The sequence below is a fragment of the Sapajus apella genome, unplaced genomic scaffold, assembly GCF_009761245.1.
Source record: "Sapajus apella isolate SASKATOON/1434 unplaced genomic scaffold, GSC_monkey_1.0 scaffold62, whole genome shotgun sequence".
In the NCBI taxonomy this organism is placed as follows: domain Eukaryota; kingdom Metazoa; phylum Chordata; class Mammalia; order Primates; family Cebidae; genus Sapajus; species Sapajus apella.
In genome coordinates this window covers 7667549-7693385 of record NW_022437002.1, presented here as the reverse complement: position 1 = coordinate 7693385, position 25837 = coordinate 7667549, and the positions used below count along the sequence as shown (strand labels likewise).

The 25837-nt window shown below is 47.0% G+C and overlaps 3 pseudogenes across 2 annotated transcripts; all 3 read left to right on the top strand.

Annotated features, from left to right (window-relative positions):
- The first annotated feature begins 258 nt into the window (after positions 1-258).
- Positions 259-957, top strand: LOC116529270 (annotated as a pseudogene). Its single transcript, XR_004259445.1, has one exon. The product of XR_004259445.1 is annotated as a transcription factor BTF3 pseudogene (transcript).
- Positions 958-5906: 4949 nt separating this feature from the next.
- On the top strand, positions 5907-12228 carry LOC116529591 (annotated as a pseudogene).
- Positions 12229-13673: 1445 nt separating this feature from the next.
- Positions 13674-18562, top strand: LOC116529590 (annotated as a pseudogene). Its single transcript, XR_004259555.1, has 3 exons — positions 13674-13705; positions 17226-17907; positions 17949-18562. The product of XR_004259555.1 is annotated as a keratin, type II cytoskeletal 8-like (transcript).
- The last annotated feature ends 7275 nt before the right edge of the window (positions 18563-25837 follow it).

The window sequence follows — 25837 nt, the reverse complement described above, 5'->3', positions numbered from 1 at the left end:
AATAACCCCAGCCCAAGATAAAAACCTATCCAGAGCCAGTGAATCACATTGGTCAGAAGCAATTCACAGTTAATTCAAAACTCAAGGAATTAATAGAATTCTATAGAGGAAAAGTTCCTGGAAGATATGTTCACAAACAAAAATTACAGAACAAGTGAGGAAACCTAGTACTGTAAGACAGTCTGCAAATCATAGATGATAGTGTAATCTAACAGGTTCAAAAATTTGTAAATTTTATTGTGGTAAGAACACAACATAATTGGCCATCTTGCGTCCCCACGTGTGTGTACCTAATCTCAGCTGGTCCACCCGAGACCTCTTGAGCACCAACCCTAGTCCCCCGCACGACCCCTTATCCGCTCCGACAAGATGAAAGAAACAATCATGAACCAGGAAAAACTCGCCAAACTGCAGGCACAAGTGCGCATTGGTGGGAAAGGAACTGCTCGCAGAAAGAAGAAGGTGGTTCATAGGACAGCCACAGCAGATGATAAAAAACTTCAGTTCTCCTTAAAGAAGTTAGGGGTAAACAATATCTCTGGTATTGAAGAGGTGAATATGTTTACAAACCAAGGAACAGTGATCCACTTTAACAACCCTAAAGTTCAGGCATCTCTGGCAGGGAACACTTTCCCCATTACAGGCCATGCTGAGACAAAGCCGATGACAGAAATGCTACCCAGCCTCTTAAACCAGCTTGGGGCAGACAGTCTGACTAGTTTAAGGAGACTGGCTGAAGCTCTGCCCAAACAATCTGTGGATGGAAAAGCACCACTTGCTACTGGAGAAGAGGAGGATGAAGTTCCAGATCTTGTGGAGAATTTTGATGAGGCTTCCAAGAATGAGGCAAACTGAATTGAGTCAACTTCTGAAGATAAAACTTGAAGAAGTTACTGGGAGCTGCTATTTTATATTATGACTGCTTTTTAAGAAATTTTTGTTTATGGATCTGATAAAATCTAGATCTCTAATATTTTTAAGCCCAAGCCCCTTGGACACTGCAGCTCTTTTCAGTTTTTTGCTTATACACAATTCATTCTTTGCAGCTAATTAAGCCGAAGAAGCCTGGGAATCAAAGTTTGAACCCAAGGTTAAAAAAGTCTTTTGCCAATTAAAAAAAAAAAAAAAAAAAAGAACACAACATAATTTTCCCTCAACGAATTTTTAAGTATACAATATTATTGTTGACTATAGGTTCAATGTGGCATAGCAGATCTCTAGAGCTTATTATTCATCTCGCTTAACTAAAAAGTTGTGCTCATTGACTAATAACTCCCCACTTTCCCTTTCCCCCAGCTCCTGACCATCACCATTTTATTCTTTGATTCTATGAATTTAACTATTTTACATACATCATGTAAATAGAATCATCCAATATTTGCCATTCTGTGACCAGGTTATTTCACTTAGCATAATGTCCTCAAGGTTCAACCACACTGTCACACAGAATTTCCTTCTCCTTGTACTTTGTTTTTAGATATTGGGTCTTGCTCTGTTGCCTAGGATGGAGTACAGTGGCAAAATCATAGCTCACTGCATCCTTGAACTCCTGGGCTCAGGCAATCCCTCTGGCCTCAGCCTCTGGAGCAGCTGGGACTACAAGCCTGGGCCCCTTCTCCTGGCTCCATAAATTTCCTTCTTTTTAAAGGCTGAATAGTATTCCATTGTATATGCATACCATACTTTTATTTATTTATTTATCTCTTGATGCACATTTAGATTGTTTCCACATCTGGGCTATTGTGACTAGTGCTGCACCGAACGTGCTGGGATTACAGGCTTGAGCCACCACGCCCGGCCTTAAATTCTTTTTTTCTTTTTTTGAGATGGAGTTTCACTCTTGTAGCCCAGGCTGGAGGGCAATGGCGCAATCTCGGCTCACTGCAACCTCCGCCTCCTGGGTTCAAGCAATTCTCCTGCCTCAGCCTCCTGAGTAGCTGGGATTACAGGTGTGCACCACCACAGCTGGCTAATTTTGTATTTTTAACAGAGACAGGGTTTCACCATGTTGGTCAGGCTGGTCTCAAACTCCTGACCTCTGCCGCTGGAGTTCAAGCAATTCTCCAGCCTCGGCCTCCCAAGTAGCTGGGATTACAGGTGTGTGCCACCATGCCTGGCTAATTTTTGTATTTTTAGTAGAGACGGGGTTTTTGTCATGTTGGCCAGGCTGGTCTCAAACTCCTGACCTCAAGTGATCTGCCTGCCTTGTTCTCCCAAAGTGCTGGGATTATGGGCGTGAGACTCCACATCCAGCCCCAGCCTTATTTTAGAGATGAGAAAATGATATTTATGAAAGTTAATGCCAACTAGCTAAAGTCACATAGATTTCTGATTGAAGGCCTCAAGCTCTTAACCACTGTTTACACTGCTTCACTCACCACGTGCTATTTTAATTATATACAAAGGTGTCTATTTCCCCCAAAGGACTAGGAGCAGCTCAAGGTCAGGACAGAATTGGATTTATTTCTGTGTTATCAATAAATATTTGCTTTATTGAATCTGACTGACAGCTTTGAGGATGGAGTTGATATTGGGTGGGTGTCCACAAGAATTGAAGGTGGAGTTAGTTTAGAGATTGGTGGGTAGAAGTGTGTTTGTGGGCAAGAGGTATCTTTGAAGCCTTATGGAAAGAGGAACTTGATGAGTGAGATACCCAAAGGAAGCTGACTAGGAGTCGAGTCTCTGGCCCTGCAGCTGGTTCTCCTTGGATGGTTCTTCTGTTTTTCGGGGTTGGGGACATTGGGCAAGGTAGGAACGCATGGAGTGCGTTCCTACCTTGCCCAAGGGGGTAGGTGGGGTGGGTGTGATTGTGCAGAAAGGGCCACATCACACGCATCCACACTCCTCATTGGACTTTTGGATGCAGAAGAGAGAAATGTGGAGCTCATTCCACAGAGAAAAAAAAAATCCTGATTCAAAAATCAAGTAAAATGTCAACGATGGAGACACTGAGTGAGGGGTAGATGGGAACTTTCTTTGCCATCCTTGTAACTTTTTTTGTAAATCTAAAATTGTTCTAGAATAAAGGCTTATTAAAGACAGAAAAGCAAGTTACAGCTGAACTGATGGCTGGAACCCCAGAAGAGCACAACCTCTGAACAGAGAAGGGAAAAATTCTGCTGTCCTTAGCCAAGCTACTTCCCTGCTCTGAACTTCAATTTGTTCACCTGCAAAATGGAGAACTATCTTTTTGCAGAGTACCTGCTGGAGATACGGTGATAATGAAATGAGAGAAGGGACAGGAAGGTGGATCAGGACCTCAGCAAAGCAGTGAGCTTTGGGACGAGGTCCAATAGGGAAGCAAGTCCTAGGCCTGGGCAGAGGCAATGAGGAGATCGGGTCCAGTTCAGCCGAGCACACTAGATACCAAGGCAGACTGGTTCATGATCCTGCGCTAAGACATAAGGCAGCAACTCCTGACAGGCAGCTTGATGGGGCAGGAGTAGGCTAGGATTGACACTTTTTCTGAGATGATGCCCGCAAAGCCCTGGGGGCCTGGATGCCTGATGTTTGGCTGATCCTGTCCTCCTGGATCTCCTGGGAGAGACAGACAGTTCAACAAAGGCCGAGAGTCCAGAGCCCAGTAAGAGTGGAAGCCCAGGGTGTGACCTCGGAGGACAGATTTTTCTTCCCTATCCATGGAAGTAGGCAGACAGGCAGCAACTCGTAGCCAGAGGGACAAAGTGGCAGCTTCAGGCTGGGAGCAATGAGTGAAGCTGGGCTCTGGCAGGTAAAGGCTGTGCATTTCTGCATGCCTGAGCCCTCCTTTGCATTAATTACCAGCTGATGTGGTTTGCACTTCTCTCCCTTAGTGCTACTTTAATTAACAGAGATCTCCTCTGAGCAAACCAGCTGCTGTGTAAGTTGTCAAACTGTCAGCATGCACAGAATGGGTGTCATGGGGACATTGAGTATGGGAACTACTGATGGGCTCCCCATCTCCTTGGGACATTAGAATCTCCCCTTAGATCCACCCCGTAGTAAAAACGGGCAAAAGAATGTGAAGAGCAAGAAGTTGGCTTTGGATTCAGACGGATTTAGGTCTGAACTTTGACTATGGCACTAATTGACTCTGAGACTTTGGGCAAATCACTTAACCTCTCTGAATCTTCCGCACCTGCAAAATGGGGAGAGCAATACTTATTTTGTTACAAGCAATGTGGTAGATCATGTACAGTAACATGCTTCACTCAGTGCCTGTAGTGCTCAGTAAATGACTTGTTATTAAGTCCGTTTTCCTGGTCATCTAAGTATTTCCTATATTCCCTATTATGCCCTTTGTAAGCTTATTATGGCCTGAGAAGAATGTTTAACTTAAAACATACATGAGAAAAATCCCAAAGTTCTCATTATTAACTTTCTGGGTTTTGTTGTTGTTGCTGTTGTTTGTTTGTTTGTTTTCCCGAGATGGAGTCTTGCTCTGTCGCCCAGGCTGGAGTGCTGTGGCATCATCTCGGCTCACTGCAACCTCTGCTTCCCAGGTTCAAGCAATTCTCTTGCCTCAGCCTCCCGAGTAGCTGGGATTACAGGTGCCTGTCACCATGCCCAGCTAATTTTGTGTATTTTTAGTAGAGATGGGGTTCCATTATGTTGGCCAGGCTGATCTCGAACTCCTGACCTCAGGTGATCCACCCGTGTTGGCCTCCTAAAATGTTGGAATTACAGGTGTGAGCCGCTGTGCCCAGCCCAGATTTGTATTCTATTTATTCATTTATTTTTAGAGGGAGGATCTTGCTCTGTTACCCAGACTGGAGTACAGTGGTGCAATCAGAACTCATCGAAGCCTCGACCCCCTGGGATCCTGAGTAGCTAGAACTAAAGATACATACCACTATGCCTGGCTAATTTTAAAATTTGTTATAGGCCGGGTGTGGTGGCTCATGCCTGTGATCCCAGCACTTTGGGAGGCCGAGGTAGGGGGATCACTTGAAGTCAGGAGTTCCAGACCAGCCTGGGCAGCAGGGTGAAACCCTGTCTCTACTAAAAATACAAAGGTTAGCAGACATGTTGGCGTGCACCTATAGTACCAGCTACTCGGGAGACTGAGGCAGGAGGATCACTTGAGCTTGGGAGGTAGGTGTTGTAGTGAGCCAAGAGCTTGCCACTGCACTCCAGCCTAGGTGACAGTAGTGAAACCCTGTCTCAAAAAATAAAATAAAATGAAATTTGTTATAGAGATGGGGTCTCCCTATGTTGCCGAGGCTAGTCTTGAACTCTTGGCTTCTAGCAATCCTCCCTTCTGAGCCTCTCAAAGTGCTTGGATTACGGACATAAGCCACTGTACCTGGCCTAGATTTGTATTTTATCTCTCTATCTATCTATCTGTGTTTTTACTACACTGACATTTTAGCATTATGGTTTTGTTTTGTTTCACTCTTGTTGCCCAGGCCGGAATGCAATGACTCAATCTTGGCTCACTGCAACCTCTGTCTCTCAGTTTCAAGTGATTCTCCTGCTTTAGTCTCCTGAGTAGCTGAGATTACAGGCATGCGCCACCAGGCCTAGCTAATTTTGTATTTTTACTAGAGATGGGGTTTCACCATGTTGACCAGGCTAGTCTGGAACTCCTGACCTCAGGTGATCTGCCTGCCTTGGCCTCTCAAAGTGCTGGGATTACAGGTGCGAGCCACTGTACCTGGTCCCTCCCTAACCTCTTATTGCCCCCTTCTTTCTCTGCCCCCTTCCTAGACTTCCCAGATCCAATTAATATTAATTATGTAGCTTGTACCTCCTAAAGAGCTCTTAGAGAAGAGAACTCTACTTCTCTTCTCAACTGAGACTCTCAGTTTTAACCTAAATTCAAATAACAGCCCCCTAACTGGGTTTTCCGCATCCACTCCTGCTCTTTCTAACTTACTATTGACACCTCATCTAAATCTTTTAAAGATACAAAACCGAGTGAACCAAGAGCTTAGTGAACAACATGAGCCTCCTCAACAAGCCCAAGAGTGAGATGACCCCGGAGGAGCTGCAGAAGTGAGAGGAGGAGGAATTTAATACGGGTCCACTCTCTGTGCTCCCTCAGTCAGTCAAGAACAACACCCAAGTGCTCATCAACTGCCGCAACAATAAGAAACTCCTGGGCCGCGGGAAGGCCTTTGATAGGCACTGCAACATGGTGCTGGAGAACGTGAAGGAGATGTGGACTGAGGTACCCAAGAGCGGCAAGGGCAAGAAGAAGTCCAAGCCTGTCAACAAAGACCACTACATCTCCAAGATGTTCCTGCGTGGGAACTCAGTCATCGTGGTCCTGCAGAACCCGCTTATCGCCGGCAAGCAGGAGCCACCTATCCCTATCAGTCAACAGAACTCACTCCCCTGTCCTACAGAGACCGCTGCCGATGGTGTTGAGAATAATGAAGCTCTGTGTTTTTTTCTAAAAAAAAAAAAAAAAGATACAAAACCAGCAGGGTGCAGAGGTCAGGAGTTCAAGACCAGCCTGACCAACATAGAGAAACCCCGTCTCTACTAAAAATAGAAAATTAGCCAGGAATGTTGGTGCATGCCTGTAACCCCAGCTACTTGGGAGGCTGAGGCAGGAGAATCGCTTGAACCCGGGAGCCAGAAGTTGCGGTGAGCAGAGATCTCACCATTTCACTCCAGCCTGGGCAACAAGAGCAAAACTCTGTCTCAAAAAAAAAAAAAAGAAGTTGTCAGAGAGGTAAGAAGAGAGCCAAGACTTGTCAGGAGAGAAGACAACCAGGGGAAAGAGTTCCAAGAGAAAGGAATGGTCAGCCGTATCCAGCGCTGCTAAGAGGTCCCCACTGCAGGGACTGAAAAGTGAACCTTGGGTCTAACTGGGCCCCCTGGTGAGCAGTTGTGCCTATGTGGGGTGGGGTGCAGGAGACAGATTGCCGTGATTTGGGGAACGAGGGGGTGATAGGAGGAGAGATGGAGTAGAGGCAACTCTTTTAAGAAGATTGGCAATGGCCGGGCGCGGTGGCTCAAGCCTGTAATCCCAGTACTTTGGGAGGCCAAGGTGGGTGGATCATGAGGTCAAGAGATCGAGACCATCCTGGTCAACATGGTGAAACCCCGTCTCTACTAAAAAAATACAAAAAATTAGCTGGGCATGGTGGCGCGTGCCTGTAGTCCCAGCTACTCAGGAGGCTGAGGCAGGAGAATTGCCTGAACCCAGGAGGCGGAGGTTGCGGTGAGCCGAGATCGCGCCATTGCACTCCAGCCTGGGTAACAGGAGTGAAACTCCGTCTCAAAAAAAAATAAATAAATAAAAAATAAAAGAAGATTGGCAATGAATGAAAGGAGAGAGACAGAGTGGCAGATAGAAGCAAATATTGTATAGAAGAAGAACTTTTTTATTTTTTTGAGATAAGGTCTTGCTTTGTCACACGGAGCTGGAGTCCAGTGATGCGATCATATGTGATCATAGCTCACTGCAGCTGTGACTGTGGGACTCAAGCGACCCTCCACCTCACCCTCCCGAGTAGCTGGGACTACAGGTGTGCGACACCATGCCCAGCTAATTTTTAAAATTTTCTTTTAGTAGAAATGGAGTCTCCCTACGTTTCCCAGGCTGCTCTTGAACTCCTGGACTCAAGCAAGCCTCCCACCTCAGCCTCTGAAAGTGCTGGGGTGACATATGTCAGCCACTGTGCCTGGCCAAGAGAGCTCGTTTTTTAAGATGGAAGAGACAGCACTGTATCTATCCGTGAAGGGAAGGATCTAGTAGAGACCAAGAGACTGACGATGCAGGAGAAAGGGAGAAATTGTTGATGGAGCAAGTTTTCAGACAGTGTGTGAGGTGCGGGCTGTGGGGCTTCAGTGAGCAATCAGCCCTGCACCCTTCTGAGAGGGAGAAGGTAAAAATGAGACAAATGTGAGTAGCTTCTCCTGATGGTGGTAGTGACTCAGAAAGTTAAAAGGGACTTTTTCTGATGGTCCCTAATCTATTTATGTTCTCTGTAAAGAAACAACTGAGGTTGGCCAGGCACGGTGGTTCATGCCTGTAATCCCAGCTCTTTGGGAGGCCGAGGTGGGTGGATCCTGAAGTCAGAAGTTCGAGTCAAGCCTGGCCAACATGGTCAAACCCCATCTCTACTAAAAATACAAAAAGTAGCTGGGTGTGGTGGCGTGGGCCTATAATCTCAGCTACTCAGGAAGCTGAGGCAGGAGAATCACTTGAACCTGGAAGGCGGAAGTTGCAGTGAGCCGAGATGGTGCCACTGCACTCCAGCCTGGGTGACAGAGCAAGACTCTGTCTCAGAAACAAACAAACAAACAGAAAAAGGTGAGATGTGTGCTGAGAGTGACGCCAGGAGGCCTGGAGATAACCAGCTGTTATGGGAAATGGCAGGGCACCTACAGGGGCTTGTGAAAAGTTGCGACCCTCATGAAATAATAACCAACACATGCCACTCCTTGGATAAAGCTCTTCCTTTCCCTGAACTCATTTTTAAACTTACCCAAGTGGGGACCCAGCTGTGTATCACTCACCTGCGGGGGATGCAACAGTGAAGCCAGGAGGAGGGAGGCAAGGGGCTTGGGGAAGCTGAGTGTGTGCAGACATCCTGTGAGGTGTATTTGATGACTGGCATTGGTCTTGGGGATAAGAGCTCTCCAAGGTCAAGAACAGCAGCTCAGAGAATCCCCAGCTTCTGCTCAGGAGGGTGGGAGTGGGAGCCCTTGGGCATCTGGGGAGAGGCAGACCAGGAGGGAGAGAAGAGAGTTCTGTTCTTTCAAACGTGCTCCCTTGTTTCTCTGCCTTGGCCCCAGACACATTGGTTCCCTTCTGAAACAAATGTCCTGGAGCAAAGCTGCAGATCTGTGGTGAAATCATTTGCTAATTGAGGTATTCTCCCTGGCTCTTGGATATTCAGTCAACTCAGCTCTCCTTAGGCTGGAAGATTCTCAGTTTAATTGTGTGTGGGTGCACACACCTCTGTGAGTGTGGCAGTGTGTGTGTGTGTTGTGCACACCCACATACACATGAGCCTAAATAGCAGTGTATGAGTATGCTTGTGAGAGTTTGAAATAGGCAGATGAGGGCATGTGAGGGGGTGTGCTTCAGTGTCCAGGCCTATTTCAAACTATGTTTAGTATTAGTATGTTTGTGAACTTTGACATGTGTGGGTCTGAGAATGTGGTGGACAGTGTGTAAGTGTGTGTTAGTCTGTAAAGATTTGTGTGGACCTGTAGGGGAGTGGGCGAGGGTGTCTTAGTGAATTCATGAACTTGTGTGGACACATAAGCCCTAGCCAAGCAGTATGAGCAAGGTGGACATATGAGAGCCTCTGCACGTGTTCACGGGCTTACGTGTGTATGGAGCTTGTTTGTCAATAATAGTAAGAATTATTAAGAAGTATTAATTTTTAATATTTGTATCATTTATATTTTTACAAAGCATTTAGCTACGCTTCTAATTTGGTCCTCACAACCCTGTGAATAATATAGGAGAGAATATGCTATAAAAATTCCACATCTCTTCATGACGTCTATATAGATAGTGTGTTAGAAAAGGCATATGTGGCTGGGCTCAATGGCCCATGCCTGTCATTCTAGCATTTTGGGAGACCTAGGTGGGAGCTGTAATCTTAGCAATTTGGGAAGCCGAGGTGGGAGGATTGCTTGAGCTCAGAAGTTCAAGGCCGGCCTGAGCAATATAGTGAGACCCTGTCTCTATTGAAAGAGTAAAAAATTTTAAAAAGAAAAGGTATATGTGAGTCTAGGGGTGGGAATGAGGGTATATGTGGACAATCTCAGTGTGGACGATGTAGGCCTGGACACTGAAGCACACCCCTTCACATGCCCTCATCTGCCTATTTCAAAAGGCAAAGGGGTCCCCTTTTAGCACAGGCAGAGCCTGAATTGGTCTAAGCTCTCTGACTACGTACACAGAATGGGCAAGGAGATGCCCAAAGGGAGGGAGGCTGGAAATATCTAGCTCTTGGTCAACGCTTTGCTCTTCCCCTTCAATCTGTATCCTCACCCTTCTCCCAGTTTACTGAATCCTTTTTTTTTGAGATGGTCTCTAGCTCTGTCGCCCAGGCTGAAGTGCAGTGGCGTCATCTCGGCTTACTGCAACCTCTGCCTCCCAGGTTCAGGTGATTCTCCTGCCTCAGCCTCCTGAGTAGCTGGGATTACGGGCATGCACTGTCATGCCTGACTAATTTTTGTATTTTTAGTGGAGACCGGGTTTTACCATGTTGGCCAGGCTGGTTTTGAACTCCTGACCTGAAGTGATCCTATTGCCTCGGCCTCCCAAAGGGTTGGGATTACAGGAGTGAGCCACCGCGCCCGGCCCTGACTCCTTCTTTTTTTTTTTTTTTTTTTTTTTTTTTTTTCTGGGACGGAGTTTCACTCTTGTTACCCAGGCTGGAGTGCAATGGCGTGATCTCGGCTCACCACAACCTCCGCGCCCTGGGTTCAGGCAATTCTCCTGCCTCAGCTTCCTGAGTAGCATTACAGGCACGCGCCACTATGCCCAGCTAATTTTTTTTTTTGTATTTTTAGTAGAGACGGGGTTTCACCATGTTGACCAGGATGGTCTCGATCTCTTGACCTCGTGATCCACCCGCCTCAGCCTCCCAAAGTGCTGGGATTACAGGCTTGAGCCACCGCGCCCGGTTCTGACTCCTTCTTTAACCTAAAAATTTGTTTAGGTTTTCCCCGTTCCAAAACAAAACAGGCTTGCCTCTCCTTAAGCTATCGTTCAAATCCCTTTCTTTCGTTCACTAATGCAGTTCTTGGAAGAAGAGTTGCAGTCAGTGGATATACTTCCCTTTTATTGTCTCTGCAACACACTGTGGTCTGGCTTCAACCCATACTCCTGATAGAGCTGCCAGTACACATGGATGTTGATCCCAAACCCAGTGGGCGTTCTTACCACCTGTCTGAGACACCTGGCCCTGCGGCCCCTGGCCTCTCTCCTGGAGCCCTCCCTTTCCTTAGCTTCTGTGATAGCACTCTCTGCTCCTCCTCTTCCTCTCCCTCTCTTGTGATACTTGTTCGGGGTCCTGTGCTCCTCTTTTCCCACCTGCCCTTTAAATGCTGGCGTGGGCTCCTAACCTCTTCTCTTTTCATCTATGTCTCACTAGGCCTGAGTCGGGTTCTCCTAACTCACTAGCCTCTGTCTCCAGCCCAGATGTCTCACCTGCAGTCTGGACACTTTTAGCCTGCTCCTACTGGACACTACTCCCCCATCATCTTTCTCACAACTCAATGTGTCCAATACTGGTTTCATCATCTTGCCCCAAACCTTCTTCCCCTTCTCTTTCTCTAACCCCACCTGGTACCATTACCAACCCAGTCATTGCCCAAGCCAGAAACATAGGAATCGTCCTCAACTTCTCTCCTTCCTGAAACCCCTATTTTCTCTTCTTTTTTTTTTTTTTTTTTTTTTTGAGACAGAGTCTCCTTCTTGTTGCCGAGGCTGGAGTGCAATGGTGCAATCTCAGCTCACCGCAACCTCCCCCTCCTGAAAACCCCGATTTTCTTAGGTGCCAAGTCTTGTTTATTCTATATCAATACACTTTTTTTTTTTTTGAGACTGAGTCTTGCTCCGTTGCCCAGGCTGGAGTGCAGTGGCATGCTCTCGGCTCACTGCAACCTCCACCTCTCGGGTTCAAGCAGTTCTCCTGCCTCAGCCTCCAGAGTAGCTAGGACTACAGATGCATGCCACCACGCCCGGCTAAGTTTTTGTATTTTAGTGGAGATGGGGTTTCACTGTGTTAGCCAGGATGGTCTTGATCTCCTGACCTCATGATTTGCCCACCTTGGCCTCCCAAAGTGCTAGGATTATAGGTGTGAACGACTGCACTCAGCCCATTTTTTTTTTTTTTTTAAGACGGGGTTTCACCATGTTGGTCAGGCTGGTCTTGAACTCCTGACCTCGAGTGATCCACCCACCTTGGCCTCCAAAGTGCTTGGATTACAGGCGTGAGCCACCATGCCCGGCCACATTCTTTTATTTAATTATTACAGCTGTGTTATGAGATCAGTATAATTGCTCACCTCATGAGAAAAAAAGGCTTGAAGAAGTATCTTGTGCAGCTGATAAACAACAGAGCCAACTTGGAACCCAGATCTGCAGACTCACTGTTACCCTAACCCCTGTGTTCCTCTAACTAGAATGTGAGGGCTGCAGATCAAACCTATAGCAACTATAAAAGCATATTTCAGAGAAATTGTTTAGAAATGATAACACATGAGAATGGAGGGGCGTTTATTGTGGTGGAGGACGAGGAGGCCGCTGAGGTCCCCAGAGCCTAGTGCAAAAGTGGCTGTAATACTAATAGTGTCACTTTTGTTCAGAGCTTTGTAGTTTGTTTTTACTGCTTATTTTTAAATTGTGGTAAAATATACATAACGAAGTTTACCGTTTTAACCATTTTAAGTGTACAGTTTTGTGGTAGTAAGGAGATTCTCATTGTTGTGCTCCCACTACCACCATCTGTTTCCAGACCTCTTTTCATCCTGCAAAAATAAAACTCTATATCCATTAACAATAACTCCGCATTGCCCCTCCCACAGCTCTGGAAACCACCATGCTGCTTTCTGTCTCTGTGGATTTGACTACTCTAGGTACCTCATATAAGTGGAATCATGCAGGCCGGGCATGGTAGCTCATGCCTGTAATCCCAGCACTTTGGGAGGCTGAGGCAGTTGGATCACCTGAGGTCAGGTGTTTGAGACCAGCCTGGCCAACATGGTGAAACCCCGTGTCTACTAAAAATACAAAAATTGGGCAAGTGTGGTGGTAGGCACCTGTAATCCCAGCTACTCAGGAGGCTGAGGCAGGAGAATTGCTTGAACCTGGGAGGCAAAGAATTGCAGTTAGCTGAGAGATTGTGCCACTGCACTTCAGCCTGGGTAACAGAGCAAAACTCTGTCTCCAAAAAAAAAAAAAAAAAAAGTGGAATCATGCAGTATTTGTCCTTTGTGACTGGCCTATTTTGCTCAGCATAATGTCCTCAAGGTTCATGCTGTAGTATGTATTAGAATTCCTTTCCTTTTTAAACCTGAAAAACTATGTCTATGTATGTATATGCCACATGCAGTCTACATTTTTATATACTTACTTGGCTGTATAATTTCACACAGTGGAGATTATGTCCCCATTTTTCAGGCAAAGAAAGAGATTTAGAAGAGAAGTGGCTTGCCCTAAAGATAGACCCAGGGATAGGACCCAGATCTCATCTTATTTCTCTCCTCAGGCCTTACTTCATCATGAGGCTTCCCAGGCACAGGTCTCCACTCATCTGTGTCTGAGATCCTCAGGCAGCGCATGGTGGTGAGGGGGTCTGGCCATGCCCATCATCATATAAGCCATCATAAGCTAGACCTAGCTATAGAAGACACAGACTGAGCCGGGCGCGGTGGCTCAAGCCTGTAATCCCAGCACTTTGGGAGGCCGAGGCGGGTGGATCACGAGGTCAAGAGATCGAGACCATCCTGGTCAACACGGTGAAACCCCGTCTCTACTAAAGCTACAAAAAATTAGCTGGGCATGGTGGCGCGTGCCTGTAATCCCAGCTGCTCAGGAGGCTGAGGCAGGAGAATTGCATGAACCCAGGAGGCGGAGGTTGCGGTGAGCCGAGATTGCACCATTGCACTCCAGCCTGGGTAACAAGAGCGAAACTCCGTCTCAAAAAAAAAAAAAAAAAAAAGAAGAAGACACAGACTGTGACAGGGACTCAGACCCCATATGGACCTCCATGGACAAAACAGGGAGAGCCTGTGGCTGTTGGTGAGGAGGGTCTTGATAGGCAGAAACTTTGAGCCCTGGCAGAAGGGAGTGAGAGCTGGCTCTGACCTTAAGGACAGGATCCTCAGAAGGAGGCCAGATGATGGGATTTTTAGCATGGACCAGCAGGAACCCAGAGAAAGAAGGTTTTGTAGGATTTGGGCAGAAGGTTCCCTATGCATTTGCCAGACAGGCTAGCAAGCTGCTCGCTTGCATTCCTATGAAGTAAACTGTTCCAGATGGAGCTTTCAAGGTGGGTGGGAATAGGAGGGGGGAAACACATGTAGATAGGGTGCCTTTGCTGAGCTTGGAATAGGTAGACTATTCTACTGAGGGTAGACTCAGGTATGAACCTGCATGGCAGAAACTGCAATGCCATGTGCAGGGTCATGTGCCAGGTCCAGAGAAGGGGAGGGGACTCCCAAGCCATCTCAGCCACTGGGTGAGGACTCTGTGTTTACTCCCAGGCCCACCCTGGACTTTGTGGAAGGAAGGCATCAAGAGGACAGATCACATCACATCAGAACCTGGCATGGGCTGGCTCCCGGCATCCTTTGGCTAATCTTGCCCTGGTGTAGGCCATCACAAGAAGCCCCCTGGATATTGCCTGCTGCCTCATTAATGGCATTGCTGAGCTCATTAATTTGATCTTTCTCCTCTCCTTACTCTGTCTCCCAAGTTGGAGCTGTCACCTCAGTCACTCTCAGCCTGGGGCTGGGTTAGCACGGAGGATCCCGCAGAGGTTGCTGTCGGTCTCATGACACAGATTCAGAAAGACCCAACCAGAGCTCCCTTTGGGGATGCAGTATTTTCCTAGGGGTGTTGCAACAGAGCACCGCTGAAATTATAAAATGTATTGTCATGAGTGCTGAAATTACAAAATGTATTGTCTTGAGCTGGTGCAGTGGCTCATGCCTATAATCCCAGCACTTTGGGAGGCTGAGGCAGGTAGATTGCATGAGTCCAGGGTGAGGACTTCCTTCCTTCCTTCCTTCCTTCCTTCCTTCCTTCCTTCCTTCCTTCCTTCCTTCCTTCCTTCTTTCCTTCCTTCCAGGAGACCAGCCTAGGCAACATGACAAAACTCTGTCTCTACCAAAAATACAAAAAAAAAAAAAAAAAAAAATTAGCTGGGCATGGTAGTGTGTGCCTGTGGTCCCAGTTACTGGGGAGGCTGAGAGGGGAAAGATCACCTGAGCCTAGGGAGGTTGAGGCTGTAGTGAGCCTTAGTCACACCACTGCATTCCAGCCTCGGCAATCAGAGTGAGACTGTGTCAAAACAAAAAAAGGAAGGAAGGAGAAGGCGAGGGGAGGGAAGAGGAGGGAAGGGAGAAAGAGTGAACCAGGTGTGGTGGCTCACACCTGTAATTCTAACACTTGGGAGGGTGAGGCAAGCAGATCACAAGGTCAAGAGATTGAGGCCATTCTGACCAACATGGTGAAACCCTGTCTCTACTAAAATACAAAAATTAGTCAGGTGTGGTGCACGCCTGTAGTCCTAGCCACTCAGGAGGCTGAGGCAGGAGAATCACTTGAGCTCTGGGGGCGGAGGTTGTAGTGAGCTGATATCATGCTACTACACTCCAGCCTGGGTGATAATGTGAGACTCTGTCAGAAAGAGAGAAAGAGAGACAGAGAGACGCGGGGGGCGGGGGAGGAAGGGAGAGAAGGAAGGAAAGAAGGAAAGGAAGGAAGGAAGGAAGAAGGAAGGAAGGAAGGAAGGAAGGAAGGAAGGAAGGAAGGAAGGAAGATGCCGAGTGCAGTGTTTCTGGCCTATAATGCCAGCACTTTGAGAGGCCAGGTGGGTAGATCACTAGAGGTCAGGAGTTTGGGACCAGCCTGACCAATGTGGTGAAACCCCATCTCTACTAAAAATACAAAAAGTAGCTGGGTATGGTGGTGCGTGCCTGTAATCCCAGCTACATCGGAGGCTGAGGCAGGAGAATTGCTTGAACTCAGGAGGTGGAGGTTGCAGTGAGCTGAGATAGTGCCACTGCAGTCCAGCCTGGGTGACAGAGTGAGACTCTGTCCCAAAATAAGAAGAAGAAAGAAAGAAAAAAAGAAAAGAAAGAAAGAAAGAAAGAGAGAGAGAGAAAGAAAGAAAGAAGGAAGGAAGGAAGGAAGGAAGGAAGGAAGAAGAGAGGGAGGGAGGGAGGGGAGGAAGAAAGGAAGGAAGGAAGAAAGGAAGGAAGGAAGGAAGGAAGAAAGGAAGGGAGAAGGAAGGGAGGGAGGCAGGTAGAAAGGAAGGAAGGGTGGGAGGGAGGTTGGTTTTGTTTCACAGTTCTGGAGGCTTGAAGTCTGCGATCAAGGTGTTGGCAGGTTCGTTCCCTCCAGGGACAATGGTTCCTTGGCTTGAGGATGCATGCCCCCATCTCTGCCTTTATCTTCACATGGTGTTCTCTGTGTGTGTGTGTGTGTCCAAATTTCCCCTTTTCAGGCCGGGCGCAGTGGCTCACGCCTGTAATCCCAGCACTTTGGGAGGCTGAGGCGGGTGGATCATGAGGTCAAGAGATCAAGACCATCCTGGTCAACATGGTGAAACCCCGTCTCTACTAAAAACTACAAAAAAAATTAGCTGGGCATGGTGGCGCGTGCCTGTAATCCCAGCTACTCAGGAGGCTGAGGCAGGAGAATTGCCTGAACCTAGGAGGCGGAGGTTGCGGTGAGCCGAGATAGCGCCATTGCACTCCAGCCTGGGTAACAAGAGCGAAACTCCGTCTCAAAAAGAAAAACAAATTTCCCCTTCACCAATCTTCTTGGATTAGGGCTCACCCTAATGACTTATTTTAACTTGACGGCATCTGTAAAGACCCCATTTCCTGTTGAGGCTACATTTTGAGCTAGTGGGGACTTGGAATCCAGCATATCTTTTTTAGGGGACACAATTTAACCCATAATAGGGGAATCTTTTGTTCTTCAAAACCTTCCTCTCAATACCATGTCTTTAGGAAACTCATAAGCCTTTGTATCCAGAATGGCATAAATTAGAGCTCAGAAAGAACTTCCTAATAAGATGTAGTGAAAGTCATGACTATGGCCAGGGGGAAGAGGAAGGAGAGGAGGAGGAAGAGAGGGAAAAGGAGAAACTAGAGGAGGAGAGAGAATGAAGGAGAAAAATCATATCCAAACTCTCTGTTTTTTTTAAGACAGGGTCTCACCCCGCCTCTCAGGCCGGAGTGCAGTGGTGCAATCACAGCTCACTGCAGTCTCAACCTCTCAGGCTCAAGTGATCCTTCAGCCTCGGCCTCCGTAGTAGCTGGGACCACAGGTGTGCACCACCATGTCTGGCCAATGTTTCTGTATTTTTGTAGAGGTGGGGTTTTGGCATGTTGCCCAGGCTGGTCTCGAACTCCTGGGCTCAAGCAATCTGCCCGCTTTGGCCTCCCAAAGTGTTGGGATTACAGGGATGAGCCTCCAAATTCACTTTCAAAATAATGCTTATAGGAGGAAACCATAGCATTCTTTTTAAGAACATGGGTTGAGAAGAAGCAGCTTCTGCTCCTTCTGGAATCTCCTCCTGGTTCAGCCTGCCTGCCTCCGCTCCTGCCTCCACCACATCCATTAGGGTGACCCAGAAGTCCTACAAGGTGTCCACCTCTGGCTCCCAGGCCTTCAGCAGCCGATCTTGCACGAGTGGGCCCTGTGCCCACATCAGCTCCTCGAGCTTCTCCCGAGTGGGCAGCAGCAGCTTCTGGGGCAGCCTGGGTGCAGGCTATGCTGGGGCCAGCAGCATGGACATGGGCATGGGTATGGGAGGCATCACCACCGGCAGGGTCAACCAGAGCCTGCTGAGTCCCCTTAACCTGGAAGTGAGCCCCAACATCCAGGCCCTGCGTACCCAGGAGAAGGAGCAGATCTAGACCCTCAACAAGAAGTTTGCCTCCTTCATCAACAAGGTGGGTTCTTGGAGCAGCAGAACAAGATGCTGGAGACCAAGTGGAGCCTCCTACAGCCGCAGAAGACTGCTCGGAGCAACATGGACAACATGTTTGAGAGCTACATCAATAACTTGAGGCGGCAGCCGGAGACTCTGGGCCAGGAGAAGCTGAAGCTGGAGGCGGAGCTTGGCAACATGCAGGGGCTGGTGGAGGACTTCCAGAACAAGTATGAGGAAGAGATCAATAAGCGTACAGAGATGGAGAATGAATTTGTCCTCATCAAGAAGGATGTGGATGAAGCTTACCTGAACAAAGTAGAGCTGAAGTCTTGCCTGGAAGGACTGACTGACAGGATCAACTTCCTCAGGCAGCCCCGCAACGGGCCAAGCAGGACATGGCGCGGCAGCTGCGTGAGTACCAGGAGCTGATGAATGTCAAGCTGGCCCTGGACATCGAGATCGCCACCTACCGCAAGCTGCTGGAAGGCGAGGAGAGCCGGCTGGAGTCTGGGATGCAGAACATGAGTATCCACACGTAGACCACCAGCGGCTATGCAGGTAGTCTGAGCTCTGCCTATAGGGGCCTCACAAGCCCCGGCCTCAGCTATGGCCTGGCTCCAGCTTTGGCTCTTGTATGAGCTCCAGCTCCTTCAGCTGCACCAGCACCACCAAGGCTGTGGTTGTGAAGAAGATTGAGACCCCCGATGGGAGGCTGGTATCTGAGTCCTCTGACGTCCTGCCCAAGTGAACAGCTGCGGCAGCCCCTCCCAGCCTGCCCCACCTGAGGCTGCCCCAGAGCCCGGGAGGGAGGTCGCTGTGCAGGGGAGCACAGGGAACAGGAGACCCACCTGAGGCTCAGCCCTAGCCCTCAGCCTACCCGCGGGGAGTTTACTGCCTGGGGAACCCCTTGCCCCTGCCTCCAGCTGCATAACAATTCAATTGCCTTTTTTTTTTTTTGGCCCGAAATAAAACCTCAGCTAGCTCTGAAAAAAAAAAAAAAAAAAAAAAAAAAAAAAAAAAAAAAAAAAAAAAAAGAACATTGGTTGAAGCTCCGAGCTGGACCCAAAGCAAAACCCTGGCCAGAGAACATGATTTATGTTAAAGACCCCTTCCTCTCACAGCCAAAATGTTGAGGGAAAGCAGTTTCACATAAAAGAAAACATATCACAGATTCTTATTTACATGAGAGTGAAGACTAGAAAAACAAATCTATGGTGAAAGAAGTCAGAAGTGGTTACTGTTGGGAAGTATAGGCTGGGAGTGGGCATTACAGAACCTCTAGGGGTCATTGACCAGATGATGGTGGATGTCTATGTGACAATTTGCAGAGACTGAAATTTAGGACGATTTCAGTTTACTATAATTAAATTGCACCACAAAAATCAATCAATCGATCAATCAATAAAAGAATGCCTTTCTTACTTTTTTCTCCCTGCTGATCACCCCAGGCCACTCCAACCAGTTCTCAGGCTGTTTCCATATTCTGTGCTCACAAACATGAAATAAAATAGAAAAATGACGAGCATGATGTTCAGCACATAACAGTACTCACAAAATTTCGATTTCCTTTATGTGCCTGTGCACATCATGTTCTGGGGCTACAGGAGAGGTGTCCATAGATGACCTGGGATTCTTCTCCATCTCCCATCCATAGAATGTGGAGGCCTTGGGAGTAGAAGGGTGTTCAGGCTTTGGTGGAAGACTGGTAAAAAAATAAATAATGTCCCCTGTCCTCAGGAACAGAACACAGCCCAGCAGAAACCCCAAATCATAATTAAAAGATGCCCTGCAACTCTCTTGGCAGCATAAATTTTGAAGATGAAAGTAAATGATTAAAATAATTAAACACTTCAAGCTGACAAGCTGGAGCAGAATCTTGCCAGCGGACGTTTGTCAGTAATTAGCTAATTAATCCTGGCACAGATTATAAGCCATAACAAACCAGTCAGGTTGAACGGCGCCGGCTGCTCAGAATTAGACTTTTAAAAAAGAAGAGAAGGGTAGGGGGAGGAGAGGACAGCTAAGAGGGAAGGAGGAAAAATAAGAGAAGAATAAGACATAGCGTTTGGGGCCACCTGACTTTACCCTACCAGACAGGGCAGGCACAGCCTATGAGGGGCTTCCTGGAGAGTTTTGGGCCTGTGTCTAGACTAGAGGCCCAGCACAAGCTGGTACGTCAATCCAAATGGATACTGGGGTTGGTGGGGGAGAAGGAGGGCTCTGTACCTCTGGCCCCCAAATCAGAAGTTACAGTGAGATGGATAGAAGTCCTCCTACCACCCAGGCAGGAGGTGATGTCCCCGTCAGGTGGATACAGCATTATTTCATATCTGTTTTCTTTTTTCTTTCTTTCTTTTTTTTTTTAGACAGAGTCTTGCTCTGTTGCCAGGCTGGAGTGCAGTGGCACAATCTTGGCTCACTGCAAGCACCACTTCCCTGGTTCAAGCAATTCCCCTGCCACAGCCTTCCGAGTACCTGGGACTGGAGGCATATGCCACCACGCCTGGCTAATTTTTTTTTTGTATTTTAGTAGAGATGGGGTTTCACCATGTTGGCCAGGATGGCCTCGATCTCCTGACCTCATGATCCACCCGCCTCAGCCTCCCAAAGTGCTGAGATTACAGGCGTGAGCTACCGCGCCCAGCTATTTCATTTCTTATCTCATTTAACAAGGGACTCTAAGAAAGACAAGACTCTCATTTCTGTGGAAAGAAATGACAAGATCCAAATAGGGGACCAGGGCCCAGCCAAGCAAGCAGTCTGTATCACAGCAGGCCCTAGACCAGTGCTGACCAATAGAAATATAATGTGAGCCACAGTGTAATTAAATAAAGAGAAACAGATGAGCCAGGCAAGGTGGCTCAAGTCTGTAATCCCAGCACTTTGGGAGGCCGAGGCCGGTGGATCACGAGGTCAAGAGATCGAGACCATCCTGGTCAACATGGTGAAACCCCATCTCTACTAAAAATACAAAACATTAGCTGGGCATGGTGGCGCATGCCTGTAATCCCAGCTATTCGGGAGGTTGAGGCAGGAGAATTGCCTGAACCCAGGAGGCGGAGGTTGTGGTGAGCCGAGATCGTGCCATTGTACTCCAGCCTGGGTAACAAGAGTGAAACTCCGTCTCAAAAAATAAATAAATAAATAAATAAATAAATAAACAGATGAAATTCTTTTTAATTATATATTTTATTTAACCCAGTATTTCCAAAATGCAAGTATTTTGTCATTATGGTTAATATGAAAACACTTTTTTCATGAGCTATTTTACATTCTTTTTTCCTAAGTCTTTAAATTCCCATATGTATTTTATACTTTCAGCCCATCTCAACACAGACTGGCTATATTTCAAGTGCTCAATAGCCATGCATGGCTAGCGGCTCCTGTATTTGACAACACAGCTCCATACACAAAGAGAAGGGGGAGGGGAGAGGAATCCTAACCTCTGGGACAATCTGCGGCGGGGGTGGGGCAATCAGAGCGACATGACCTCCTCATTGTCTGTGTTTCTCTTTGGCCATTCTTCCACCTCACTGCCCCAACTGGCTGTTTCCAACCAAATTGGCCTCACCTTCAAGGCTCTCTAAAGATGAAGGTTCTGGGAAGGACAGAGAAGAATCCAGAGGAAATGGATTTCTGCTCCGGTGCATACACATGGGGCAGGGGCGTGCTACTGCTGCGGCGTAAAGAGTTGTGCCCCACAGTCTGGGAGCACGATTGTGTCTATGCACCTGTGTGTTACAGAGATGCTCCAGCACACCAGCACTGACCTTCCGGGAGCCTCCCGCAGCCTCAGTCCCCGGGAAATGCCCAGTTTCCTTCATAATCATGTCAGGGAAGGGACAAGAGATGGCACATTTCACTCTAGTGGAATGTTCTATAAAGCCTGTCAGGTGAAATTTGTCTCTTGAAAAATGATCAGGAACTTTTAGAGATGAAGATCAACCACTTCTAGGCAGAGACCAGTCCATCTTCCACTGCAATTCTGGCTCAAGCACTCCACAGATGAGTTGAGTCCCTCAGATGCCACATCAAAGTTCTGGTAAGAGTGAGGGAGTGAAAGGGCACACAGCCTCTGACCAGTGGCATGGACTTGGTGCAGCCACTGCCATGGGCTCCACTGCCCAGAGGAGAGTTCTGGGGAGGGCAGAGGAAGCAAGAGGAAGAAAGTGAGCTCTGAGAGCCACAGCCACAGCTCAGACTGCAGGGCAACAAAAGCCACTTTATCTTCTAAACTCACCTCCAAAGGAAGAAAACCCTTCTTCCCCCTCTCCCAAACTGCACCTTTGTTTAGTCAAGCCCATGTCCCCTGTCTGTAGGAAGGAGGAAAGCTCTTTTTGTACACCAGCAGAACTACATTTGTTGATGCATCTTAGTAACTATGTGCTTACAATAGAACAAAGCAGCGCTACTTAGGTCCAAGGGAGGTGAAAGAGAATCTCATGATGGTTCAGAGCTCAGGGACATCCCTGGTAGCTGGGTTGATCAGGGAAGGCCTCAGGAAGAGGTAAGTTTGATCTGTGCTTTAGAGATGGGAGGAATCAGAGAACAGAGAGTAAAAAGGAGGGCACTTTGGCAGGGGAATTCAACGTAGACCCTCTTACTCATTGCACCAGCTCTTCAGAGCTTACAAAGTATGTTCACATGTGTAATCTCATTTCCTCCTCATTGGGCTATGGGACTATGGGATTCCAGAGGTACTGCCTCATTTGAGAGGCAATTCAGCATAGTAATTAAGAGTGCAGTTTTTAAATTTCTGGTTAAATGTGGCAGATGGAATAAATGCATTATATCTGCTCCCTCAACAAACCTCACAAAAATAGAAAGAAGATATAAAGAAGCCAATGGTGGACCACAGATGTCAACTCACTTTTGGAAGATGGCAAGTGGATGGATGGGTTGGCAGAGCTGAGATAGCTGCATACCAAGTGCTATAGCAAAAGATGCCAAAGAGCAGTCAGTCAGTTGGAGACGTAGGACAAGGGAATGATTAGATATTGGAGGCACCAGTTATTCCAGAAGGTGGGAGTGAGGTATGGGCTAAGAACAAGGGAATGGGTTGAAAGTCTGCATAAGAACCAGGTCTGGCCAGCCACAGTGGCTCATGCCTGTAATCCCAGCACTTTGGGAGGTCGAGGTGGGCGGATCACTTGAGGTCAGGAGTTCAAGACCAGCCTGGCCAACATGGTGAAACACTGTCTCTACTAAAAATAAAAAATTAGCTGGGTGTGGTGGCATGTGCCTGTAGCGCCAGCTACTCAGGAGGCTGAGGCAGGAGAATTGCTTGAACACAGGAGGCAGAGGTTGCAGTGAGCCCAGATTGCACAGCCTGGGCAACTAAGTGAGACTCCGTCTCAAAAAAAGAAAGAACTAGGTCCCTTCCATAACTTACACAGACAGATAACTACATCTTCCATAGCTTGTTAAAGACTGGAGGTTTTATTCTACTTAAAAAGTGAATTAGGCCAGGTGCAGTGGCACATACCTATAGTGCCAGCAACTTGGGAGCCTGAGGTGAGAGAATGCCTTGAACCCAGGAGCTTGAGTCCAGTCTGGGAAACATAGTGAGACCTTGTCTCTAATTAAAAATAAATAAATAGGCCAGGTGCAGTGGTTCACACCTGTAATCCCAGCACTTTGGGAAGCTAAGGTGAATGGATCACATGAGGCCAGGAGTTTGAGATCAGCCTGGCCAACATGGCAAAACCCTGTCTCTACTAGAAATACAAAAATTAGCTGGTCATGGTAGGGCATGCCTGTAACCCCAGCTATTCGAGAGGCTGAGACACAAGAATCGCTTGAACCCAGGAGGCAGAGGTTGCAGTGAGCCAAGATGGTGCCACTGCACTCCAGCCTGGGCGACAGATGAGACTCTGTCTCAAAAAAGTAAAAAATAATAATAATAATAATAAATTAAAAAACCCACCAAAGTTACTCAGGAGACTGAGGCAGGAGGATCACTTGAGACAGAGCATTCTAGAATGTGGTATGTTATGGTTGTGCCTGTGAATAGCTACTGCACTCCAGCCTAGGCAACACAGCAAGATCTCATCTATAATTTTTAAATTAATTAATTAATGTTAATTAACAAATAACAAATTTAAATAACAAATTTATTTTTATTTGTTATTATACTTTAAGTTCTGGGGTAAGTGTACAGAGCACACAGGTTTGTTACATAGGTATACATATGCCATGCTGGTTTGTCGCATCCATCACCCCATCATGTACATTAGGTATTTCTCCTCATGCTATCCCTTCCCTAGCCCCTCACCCCCCGATATGCCCCAGTGTGTGATGTTCCCCTCCCTGTGTCCATGTGTTCTCATTGTTCAACACTCACTTATGAGTGAGAACATACGGTGTTTGATTTTCTGTTCTTGTGTCAGTTTGCTGAGATTGATGGTTTCCAGCTTCATCCATGTCCCTGCAAAGGACATGAACTCATCCTTTTTATGGCTGAATAGTATTCCATGGTGTGTATGTGCCACATTTTCTTTATCCAGTCTATCACTGATGGGCATTTGGGTTGGTTCCAAGTCTTTGCTATTGTGAACAGTACCACAATAAACATACATGTGTATGTGTCTTTATAATAGAATGATTTAAAATCCTTTGGGTATATATCCAGTAATGGGATTGCTGGGTCAAATGGTATTTCTACTTCTAGATGCTTGAGGAATTGCCACACTGTCTTCCACAATGGTTGAACTAATTTGTACCCCACCAACAGTGTAAAAGCATTCCTATTTCTCCACATCCTCTCCAGCAGCTGTATAATTTTTTTTTTTAAGTGAACCAGGGATGCTTCAGTTCAGAAACACGAGGCATGGTGGAAAGCAGGAGACAGATGTCATAATGAAAACAGGTGTGTTAGGAGACAGTCTGAACAATAAGATCCTAGGCTCATGAGACACGGCTTATAGAATACTGATGGCTAGGTGACTACCCTCTCGGGTGGCAACTAGGGGATTTTTTACTAGGAAAACTTAGTAGAGAAAAGATATTTAGCTGGGCATCATGCCTATAGTCCTAGCACTTTGGGAGGTCAAGGCAGGCAGATCATTTGAGGTCAGGAGTTCAAAACCAGCCTGGCCAACATGGTAAAACCCCTTCTCTACTAAAAATACAGAAATTAACCAGGTGTGGTGATGTGCGCCTGTAATCCCAGCTACTTGGGAGGCTGAGGCAGGAGAATCATTTGAACCTGGGAGGCGGAGGTTGCAATGAGCGAGATGGCCCTATTGCACTCCAGCCTGGGTAACAGTGAAAGACTCTGTCTCAAAAAAAAAAAAAAAAAAAGAACTTTAGATACTGAGAAAGAGATCAGAGGAAATGGAGAGAAAACAGAGCACAGAAATAATAGAAGAACATTTCTAGGAGGTAAAAGACATAAATTTCTAGAACAAAAAGACTTACCCAAAGACCTACAAATATAATAAATAAAAATATGCCCAATTCAAGTCTCATTTGCATGAAATTTTAGAGGACGAGGATATGGATAAAATACTTAAAGTTTCCTTACAGAAGGGATAGCATGTACACAAAGGATGACATGGAATCAGGAATGGCAGTGAACTTTTCAACAGCCCTACTGTAGCAATGCCTTTAAAGAACTTCTCTATCATTCAAGGTATAAGCCAACTGTGAGGGTAGAATAAAGAACTCTCTGAAATACAGGGTATCAAGATTTTACTTCTCATGCACTCTTTTTTAAATTTTTGGGACAGTCTTGCTCTCTCACCCAGGCTGGAGTGCAGTGGCCCAATCTCAGCTCATGGCAACCTCTACCTTCCTGGTTCAAGCAATTCCTATGCCTCAGCCTCTCAAGTACCTGGGACTACAGGTGCGCACCACCACACTTGGCTAATTTTCGTATTTTTAGTGGAGATGGGGTTTCGCCATGTTACCCAGCCTATTCTTGAACTCCTGACCTCAAGTGATCCGCCCGCCTTGACCTCCAAAAGTGCTGGGATTATAGGCATGAGCCACTGCTCCCGACCCTTCTCATGCATTCTTTCTCAGGAAGCTACTAAAGGACATGCCCTATCGCACTGACATAAGGATGTGCTTCACTAAAAAGAAAGACTAAGCCAAGAAAGAAAATATGTGTGGGATCCAGGAAAAGGGGACCCACCCCAGAAAAGTGACAAAGGGAATCCTCTGAACAACTTCTGTGCAGAAGGCCCAGAGGGAGAGGGAAGGCTCCAGTTCTCCTTAAGGGAACAAAAGCGGGGAATTAATACATGGCCTGATGTGTT